This window comes from Cupressus sempervirens, chromosome 4, assembly GCF_028749045.1.
Source record: "Cupressus sempervirens isolate cs-2001-9-10 chromosome 4, ASM2874904v1, whole genome shotgun sequence".
Classification (NCBI taxonomy): domain Eukaryota; kingdom Viridiplantae; phylum Streptophyta; class Pinopsida; order Cupressales; family Cupressaceae; genus Cupressus; species Cupressus sempervirens.
This window is the reverse complement of record NC_143121.1, coordinates 678,992,083-679,002,666: the sequence shown is the minus strand read 5'-3', so window position 1 is coordinate 679,002,666 and position 10,584 is coordinate 678,992,083.

The window sequence follows — 10,584 nt, the reverse complement described above, 5'->3', positions numbered from 1 at the left end:
TATTCTTGATCAACTAGATTCTGCATTGCTACTCTATTCTTCTCGAAGTCTTTAAACACTACTTTGAACTTCACTATAATTCACCCATACACTTCTCTCATGCACATACACAATAGGGTTTCATCCTCCTTTTAAAGATTTTGAAGACTTAGGGTTAGGTATGAATCTATGATCCATATTCACTCTTCATTTCCCACTCAATTCTTGTACTTTTCCTATTGGTTGCATGCCTTCTCCATTTTTCTTATTGGCTACATGTTGATTACATAGGTAATGCAAAAGATTTGATCTTATCTTCAAGATTCTTTGAGATTCATCTTATGTTGGCTTCAAAAATAGTTTACATCTGAGTTTGTGAAGATACAAACTCATATGTTGATTCTGTGTTACTCGGCACTTACTAGTTGTTGATGCTCGGTACATATAAGAATTTTGTCTCACTTGGCTCCTATAACAATTCTACTTCACTCGACACCTATAGTGACTTGTTATCACTTATCACTCGGCACTTGAACTTCACTCAACACCTGAAGATCACTCGGCACTTGAAGTTCAATCGGCACCTATTGAATTCTCTGGCTCGATACACACTGTAGCTCAGCTTCTGTATTATACTCGACATCATCTTGAGAATTGGTTAAGTGTGTTGACACTCAAATGTCAAAACCAATTTGAGACCAATAATCTTCCCCTTTAACATGAGTGGCAAAAAAACTTAACTAAACATTGTGAATCTGATCTCTATGGGTATACTACATATTATGTTCAGCATATGTACAAGACTTCAAAAAACTTGTTCAAAATTTTTGTATGCCTTAAAATCTTGTAACTCCCCCTAAGTTGATGTGCCAATTCTATAACCAAAATTCCATTTCTACAACCAAAGATTCTTGTGCTGAATTTGTCTCATGCTGATGTGTCTTATACTCTTTTTCTTGTATGCACTTTGCATCTACCTGTTTCTACTTTGTTTCTACTTGTACTCTATTTACATCTTCTTTTATTTTTTCATATTGGCTATGTCTCCTTATTACTTCCTCAAAATTTGAATATCTCCCATTCTTACTCACATCTTCCTAAAACATTATATCTCTCCCTTTTTATTTACACGTTATATCTCCCCCTTTTTGACACTTATGTCAAAGGGTCCTAAGAATGAATAGAATACTTGGCCAAAAATGTTTTATTTACCTCCATAATCATCTTTAGAGAAGCATCCCAATTTTCTAAGTCAATTTCCAATTATTTGTGCTAGATGGTCATCTCAACTGCAAGATGTACAAGGCCTTCTAAAGTAGAAAGATTAGAATCTTTCTTTAGAACATTTTCTAGATAGGCTTGTTCCTTATGGAGTACTTCCAGATGTGGAGTAATGTAAGTTGAATTTGCATCAATTTGGCCTTGATATTGGCCTCTTTTGGTATCAACATAGCTAACTCTTTCTGTGTGTGAAGTGTAGTTACAAAATACCTCTCACTCTAAGTTGGATCTATGGGTAGCTGTGTGTTGGAAATCTTGAGATTTCGTTCCAAGCTCAGTATCCTTTGGCTAGTTTCTTGTGTGAAATATGATGAATCACACAACTTGGAGTACAATAAGAATACATTTCCAAGTACTATTTTTTCCTTTTCAATATTCTTAGCCAATTCTACTTGTAAAAGTGCTATTTCACTAGATATCTTTTCATTGACTTTCATCTGAAACTTCTTTTATGACCATTCTAATAATTTAACATTAGTGTCAAGGTCTTCATTCTATACCTGGTCCACTATGTTGGACAATTTCTCCATGATGGGCTAGGTTTCATTAGTTACTTGCAAGCTAAATGCATCAAGAAATATTTCTTTGATTTCTACAAGTGCTTGCTTCTATCTATACTCATTTCTGAGTATCTCTTGTTTCTTCCTTTTCTCAAGTGCCTCTTGCACTTCATTTATCTGTGCTAAATTCATAGTTCTTGAGTCATAACTAGGTATGATTATTTCTTCATCAATTGTAGGGTCTCCATAGTGAAGTATCCTTGCAACCTTGGTTGAGCTCAAGCCTGGTGCAAAAATCTACAATGGTACTACATCAGTGCTTGACTTCTTAGTAGGAGTCTCTGAGGTAGGCAAGTTCACCAATGTTTGTATTGTCTCCTATTCCTTAGGGGTTTTCTCCTCTTCCTTCTCCTCTTTTCTACTACCTTGATCAATAATGATGATTTGAGGAGGTGCACCTTAGCTTTGTGTAATAGGAACATCTTGTCCTATTTGTTCCTTTGTTGGCTCCTCAGCAGTTGCTATTGTAGTGATTGTATGATCAACCTTAGCAGTTTTATCTTGTGTTTCTTGCTCTTTAGGTTGATCTGTTGTAGTTGTGGGAGGTTGTGAAGGTGGTTCTTGTTTGTTTTCATTCTCCCTAGTGATTTCTACTATAGCCTTCTGCAACTCATCCACACTCACCAAAACTAGATTAGTATATAGTTGTGATTGCAATGTAGTTTGGTGAAGGATCTTTTTGAGATCCTCTACAGTGAGTGGATTGATGTTCTAAGATAAAGTATCAGGAACATCCTTGACAATTATAGTCTAGTTAGGTGTTGTATGTGGAGGACTTGGTGGTGGCAATCGAGTATCTTGGACACTCTGTTATGTCTGTTGCTCTTCAGTTGTTGCCTCTTCACCCTATGTCTTCTCCACTATTTCTTCTTCTTTTTCTTTCTCTCCTTCTTCCTCTTTCTCATTTTTCTCTTCTTCTTCATCATTTCTCCCTTCAAATTGGTCTTCTTACCCTTCCTTTACTGTTGTCAATCCATAAATCAGTTTCCACATTTGTGTGGACTTTTGCACAACATCTTCAATTTGATTTTGCAAAATTTTGAAGGCTCTGTATTTGGGTGCAAATTTGCTCCCATGCTTTTTGTTGGCCTTATTTAAGGTCTGACATTACATGAGCCAATGTAGACTCTCTTATTTCTTTCTCCATTGTTAGACAGTAATGCCTTTTTTTTCAACTAATGAGCTTAGCTCCTTAGGCATTGAGTTGTCTAGTTCAAGTAGGGTGGTCTTGAACTTAGCCATCATAGTGTAGATGGACTCTTCCATTATGTTCTATTGTTCCTTTGACAACCTATTGAAATCAGTGGTCTTCAAGCTAGTTAAATCAGCATTATCTCTAATATTATTGTAAATATTTTCCAATTTAGATTGGGTAAAATGTCTTACCAATCTGAATTGATCTTCATCAGACTTTTTCCTTTCTTCGTCTGATTCTAAAGGTGCAACATATTTTCTTCTTTTCTTCTATTGTATAGGCCCTCCTTCTTCTATTGCCTTCTTGTTCTCTTGTTCCTTAGCCACCTAAGTTGTAGCCTTGGTATCTACCCATGTAGTTGGCTTGGTTGGGCTTAGCTTTGTTGCCTTCTTCTTCCCCTTGGGTTGTGCAGCTAGCTATTTTTGAGCTTTTCTTTTCTTTAGCTTTGGCTTTGGTGCATCTTACTCAGCACCTTCCTCCTATTCATCATCCTCTCCCATTCCTTGGGTTAAGGCAAGTGGTCCCTGACCTTGTTCCTCTCCATCATCCTTAGCTTCTTCACCTTCTTCTTCTGCTTATGTAGTGTCTTCACCAAATTTGGCTTTTAATTTCTTGACAAGTTTATCCCTCTTTTTCAATGTGGAGGCAATCTTCAACTCCATATCTACTTTTGATCTCACCACATCATAGGTTCCAAAATGTGGTGCATCCTTGTCTATTTCCTCTACTAGTAATGCAGTTATTGTTTTTGATGCCTCATCTATATTTATTTCATAGCCAAGAGGTCTTAACCATCTCACTCTTGGTATGGTAGCTTGAATGTATGTATAGTCAATATCTACAAGAAAATAGACATCAATTACATGTTTTTCTATTAAAGAAACTAGAATTCTTAGTCTTTTCTTCATTGACTTCTTAAAGTCTTAAAAATAACTAGTCATAAAGGTCTCAAACTTAGCTCCCATTTGCTCAATATATTCATTAACCTAAGCTATTATTTACCTATCAATTCTCCATGCAACTTTTCCAAAAGAAGGAAATTCATTCTACACATAAAAGAATATACAAATAAAAATAGCACCAAATTTGCATTGGGCTCCCTTGGTTCTCCTGATTATTGCTAGATTCTCATTAATCTATTGTAGTTGTAGTTCTGCAAGATCATAGGTATGATCCTTTTTCACCAATTTATAACCTACATCTAATGCAATGCATGGTACATTGTTAAGTCTGCTAGATTGGTAGAATTTATGTGCAATGACTCTGATAGAAAAATCAACAAGAGGGTCTTGAATGGTATCAATTATCATCCCTCTCTTATTCCACTTAGCACCAATATTCTTCTCAATTTCCTCCTTAGAATCACTCCTAAGGGTCTTCGGTCAATCTAGGGTTGGGTACCCTATCACTCTATGTACAATTATCTTTGTGATTTTTATTAGGCCATCCTCCAACCATAAGCTTCCATCATGTATTTAGCTTAGCATTAATCTGATCCATTTAGTTTTGAAAGTGGTGGGGAATTCTAGGGCTTGCGTCAAAACCTTCTTTTCAACAATCTAGTATTCTTCCTCTAACACTCCATTTTCACACAATCTCTCATAGGCTTCCCTCATTTCCATGTCACCTATAGCTCCAATCTTGCAATTGTAACAATTTCTTACATCCTGAACCATAACTACTTTGGGGGGTATAACTGATAGGGCTCCAGCTAGGTCATTCTTATATGCTACTTCTAGTATTGGGCAAAAATTAGGTTGTTTTGCCTCATTGAACACTAGTTGGACTTCAAATGGTTCCTTTTCTTGAGTTTTCCTAGAGCTAGAAGCCATTTATGCAATTTTAAGGTTTTAATACAAGAAAATATGAAACTACATAGCTCAGCAAAAACGTAAATACCTCAAAATTGATGAAATTGTGCTGAGATGCTATTGAAATTTGCTTAAACACTAGATTCTCTACTATGAGATCACTCTGCACTCTTTTTTTTCTTTGCTATTTGTTTGTGATGAATAAAAATGATTGAAATCATGATAATATACCCTATTTTCACTGCATTTAATGCTTAGTGTGGTTACAGCTATCCACTCAGCTTCTGAAGGTTTCTACATTACTTGGCTTCCATTGCCTTTTTATCAGTCAAATTCCACAAGAGTATTACTTACTTGGCTTTAACTGAATTTTCCTCTTTACACGGCTCCAACTAATCATTCAGCTTCTATTGCTTTGTCAGTTAACTCAGCATGCACTGGTATATTACTCGGTCTCTGAGGGCAACTTGGCAACACTTGTGAAATGTTGAAAATTTAACTTTTCATCTCTAATCATGTTGATCTCTTCTTTTTAGCACTTCCTTATTTAAGAACTGATGTGTGATAAAACTTTGTAAATCAGTCTTGTGTGCCTTCTCTTTGTTTAGTTTCATGAGGTGTGATCATTTGACCTGTTAGGTGAATTGATCCCTTCATTTGATGTGCTACACCCATCTTTCTTCTTCCATTCCTTATTCATTTCTCCTTTGATGTGTTCAACATCTACCTTCTCTTTTCCTTTGTTGTTCTTTGAATTGGGTGCCTTTGACCTTGTTGGGCAATTCTTGCTGACATGACCAGTCTTCAAGCAACTAAAACATATGGTTTGTCTCAATCATCTGTTGTAGTTTCCTCTGAAATGTGTCCTTATGTAATTTTTAGGAGTGTGTCCATATTCTTGATAGTATTGATAGCTATACCTACTATTGTAGTCCCAATTGTAGTGATGTTCATGGTTATTTCCTCTTGTTGGCTGATTGGGTGTCCACATAGGTTTTGATCTACACTCAAAAGCTCTATGTCCATACTTCTTGCAATTGTAGTAGTGACCTTCAAATCTTGGTGTTCTAATAGTCCTAGTCTTATAGTTGTGTGCTTGATGTCCTTTCTTTTTGTACTTATGACAATGACTTGCATTCTTAGGTTTTTCATTCTAATGGACATTCTTTCTCCTACACACATTAGAGGTATGTCCCTTTTTACCATAGAAATGACAAATAGGTTTAGTGTTCTTACCTTTTTTACTCCTTTCTTCTATAGTCTTGGATGACTCTCCTTGTTTAGTGCTGGTGTATCCTTGTCCTAATGTATCATTACTAGCCCTTATGATTTCAGTAGTTACCTTATTTGGTTTGTTGAAACTTTCTACAATCTCCTTCTCTCTATTTAGATCATTTTGCAGTTGTTCATTTTGCATCTATAGTGTAGAGATCTCAATCTCCTTGACATTCAATTCATGATGTGCATTCATCATCTGGCTTAGGGTGTCTAGTTGCATGTTTGAAATTCTTGCAAGCTCAATTGATTTTTCTTCTAGTCTATTGGCAAGGTTCCTCTTGTCTTCTTCTAGTATAGCCTTATCTTCAATGGCTCTTTTCTTCTATTTAGTTACCTTACAAAGCATCATGGCTTGTGATTCTTGCTCAAGCTTGAGTGTTATGATTTCTTCTGCTTGAGCTCTATTCTTCTCCATTAGGTTTTCTATTGCTGCATCAAGTTCTTTGGAACCTCCATTTGAAAATAGATTTGAGATTTCAATCTCCTTGTATTGTGTATCATTCTTAGCTATGGCAATCTCTCTTTTTCTTTTTAAGGATTTTCTCAATTCCTCTCTAGCTTCTTCCAAAGCATGTAAAGAAAGTTGTATGTCAATTGCTTGATTCTCTATGATCTTCCCAAGTTTGTAGACTTATATTTCCAAATCTTTTTCTCCAAGTTGTAAGGCTTCTCCTTGTGATAACTTAGCTCTGATACCAATTGTTGGAATTTACAAATGGGAATATTTACTTCTGAGAGGGGGGGTGAATCAAAAGTAACTAACTTTAACCTTTTCAAATCCTTTTAACTAAAAATATTCACATGCATCTAATCCATCTAATAAACATGAAAGTAAAGACATGCATGAAAATAGATAACACAAGATTTGGTAACCCAAAAACCCTCCAAATGGAGAAGGTAAAACTGGGGTGGAGATGACACCCACAAAGTATCACTGTTGTAATATGTAAACTATTCAAGATTACAATGTTTGACCACTTCCAACAGTCTGCCCTATGAAAGGCATGTCCTATTAAAGACTTTTCACCCTGTTAAAAGTGACCTAGTTAAAGGATTTAACTACCCTGCTAAAAGTAGGCCTGGTTAAAGGACTTTAGTACATTCACTTGGAATGCCACCCTATTAAGGGATTTACAAATGGCTCCAAAGCTAACTTAAGTCCATAGGATTTTCATTCTTAATACAATTTCTAGAGAGTATTAGAAATTCTTGACCTGATGACTTATAATCCTCAATTGTTGATTCTAGATCCTTGTTTTGGTTAGTCTACTTTGATCCTTTCTTGATCTGATATGTCACTCTTCAAAGTTTTGATACTCTATTCTTGATCAACTAGATTCTGCAATGTTGCTCTATTCTTCTCTAAGTATTTAAATACCCCTCTAAACTTTTCTATAATTCACCCATACACTTCTCTCACACGCATACACAATGGGGTTTCATCCTCCTTTTAAATATTTAGAAGACTTAGGGTTAGGTATGAATCTACAATCCATATCCACTCTTCATTTCCTACTCAATTTTTACACTTTTCCAATTGGTTGCATGCCTTCTCCATTTTTCTTATTGGCTACATGTTGATTAAATAGGTAATGCAAAAGATTCAATCTTATCTTCAAGATCCTTCGAGATTCATCTTATGTTAGCTTCAAAAATAGTTTACATCTAAGTTTGTGAAGATACAAACTCATATGTTGATTATGTGTTACTTGGCACTTACTAGTTGTTGATGCTTGGCACATATAGCAATTTTGTCTCACTTGGCTCCTATAGAAATTCTATTTCACTCAGCATCTATACTCTACTTGGCACCTATAGTGACTTGGCATCACTTATCACTCAGCACTTGAACTTCACTTGGCACCTGAAGATCACTCAGCACCAAAAGTTCACTCAGCACCTAAAGTTCACTCGACAACTATTGAATTCTCTGGCTTGGCACAAACTATAACTCAACTTCTATATTATACTTGGCATCATCTTAAGAATTGGTTAAGCGTGTTCACACTCAAATGTCAAAACCAACCTGAAACCAACATAACTAAACCCACCACTAGTTATCTTGGTGGACTTTACTTTCTAATAATTGGTATCAGAGCATCAGGTTGTTGAAGGAAAAGCTTAATAGCTTAAGGAGATCTATGGCAAGTCATTTCAAAAAAGAAAGTTTAAATTTTGATGGAGTTAATTATGACAATTAGAAAGAGAAGATGAAGATACATTTATATTCTTAGGTCTAGGATATTGGTTGATCACTAAAAGAAAGAGAAACATTTTTGAAGAAAAAAAGCTTGAGGAGTATACTGAACCTTAGAGATGTTTTTTTTATGTCCAATATGCTTGATAGGGAAGCACTTTTGACAACCCTTCCTCAAAATGAGTATACTCAGGTAAAATCTTTAAGATTGTCATATGAAATTTGGAAAGATTTAGAATCTACTTTTAAAGGTGATAAGCATGCTAGAAAGGTCAGACTACAGAATTAGATTTTTTTATTTCAGGAAGCTAAGATCATGGAAGATGAATCTCTAAGAATTTATTTTGGTATATTATCAAAAATTATTGCAAGAATTCAAGCTTGTAAGGGAAAGAAGGATGAAGATGGAATCGTGTGGAATATCTTGAAACTATGACACCTACATATGAGAAGATAGCACAGATGTTTGAACAGGTTATACCTTGCATGGAGAACTTTACAAGAGAAACTCTTCTTAAAAGATTGGAATTAGTTGAGATTATTTGGAGAAAAAGTGGAAAATTTCCTAGAATTAAAACTACTTTTATTGCATGTGTTTGACCTACATTGATAAAAACTATAAGTACTAGCAGAGATTATGCTAGCACCGATAGAGGAAACCCAGAAGAAGACAAGAATATTGAAGAAGAAATCATCTTGTTTGTAAGAAGAGAACTTAAAGGTAAGAAAAAATTTACATGTTGGATTTTTAATGAATATGGTCATTATACTTCTAAGTTCCCTAAGAGAGTAAAGAAGTATAGAAGTAATTTCAAGCCTATGAAGACTAGTTATGCAAATGGTGAAGATTTAGAAGCTAGTGTGGAAATATTTTTGAGTGAAAGTGACTATGAAAGTGATCAGATAGAATTTTTTGCAATTAAGGAAGAAAGTCTTGAAAAAGAAGAAGTTGGAGAATAAAAAGAATTGTTATCACAAGTTTAAAGGAAGAAATTTGATTGGATCATAGATAGAAGTTATTCACAACATATGACTGGAAATATGAACAAATTTGTTGAATACAACAGCTATGATGGAGGAATTATTAAAGTTGGAAATAATGCATCCTATCATGTAAAAGGAATATGATCTATTACTCTTGATGGAAAGAAAAACATTGATGATGTTTATTTTGTTAGTGATTTGAAACATAATTTTTTGAGTTTTGGATAGCTAGTTGACAAAGGATATAAGTTGTAATTTATAGAGAAGACATGTATTATCAAGGATAAAGATGGTAAGATGTTGGTAATGGTACAAGATCAAGAGGTAACATTTTTTAAGTTGAATACTACTAAGATGGCATTCTTAGTTTCTAAAGTTGATAATAGTTGTTTATGGCATAAGAGCTTTTTTTGCATGAACTTTGATAACATTGTGAAAGAGAGCACTAAACTTGTTGTTAGAGATTTTCCTAATATTATGAACCCTACTAACATGGTGTACAATGAATTTATTATGGAAAAGATCAAGAAAAGTTCTTTTCTAAGAAAGAAGTCTACTACATCAATAAAGTTAGAGATAGTACACACAGACTTGAGTGGTCCTACAAAAACAAGAGAATTCTATGGTGAAAGGTATTTCATGATTCTTCTTGAAAATTTTATTAGGATAATATGGGGAGCATTTCTTAAAGAAAACTATTAAGCATTTGATAAGTTTAAGGTGTTTAAAAATAGAGTTGAAAATGAATTTGGATTTAGGATTAAATGTTTGATATGTGCTAGAGGTGGAGAGTTTATTTTGAATGAGTTTAATAGTTTTTATGAAGTAAATGGCATTAAAAGATAGCTTCAGCCCATAAGACACCTAAGTAGAATGGTACAAAAAAGTAGAGAAACATATCAGTAATAGAGGCACCAAGAGCTATGATGTTTGAGAATAGTGTGTTGGAAATAACAATGGGAAAGTTTGTTCTGAGAGGGGGGGTGAATCAACACTTAAAAATTTTGCCTCTAAAATGTATCACCAACATCCATCTCATAACTTAATATATAAATTGAAATAACTTAACATGCATCACATCCATAGCATAAAGTAAAGAACACATAACACAATAAATTTGGTTACCCAAAAACCATCCAATGAGAAGGTAAAACTGGGGTGGGGATGACATCCAAAAATCTTCACTACTATAGTTGTAAAGTGTGGCCAATTATGGCTATAATGTGTTTGATCAAAATCTATGGTCTACCTTGTGAGAGTTTTACAATGTTAAAGGCTTATGTTTACCGTATGGGGTAA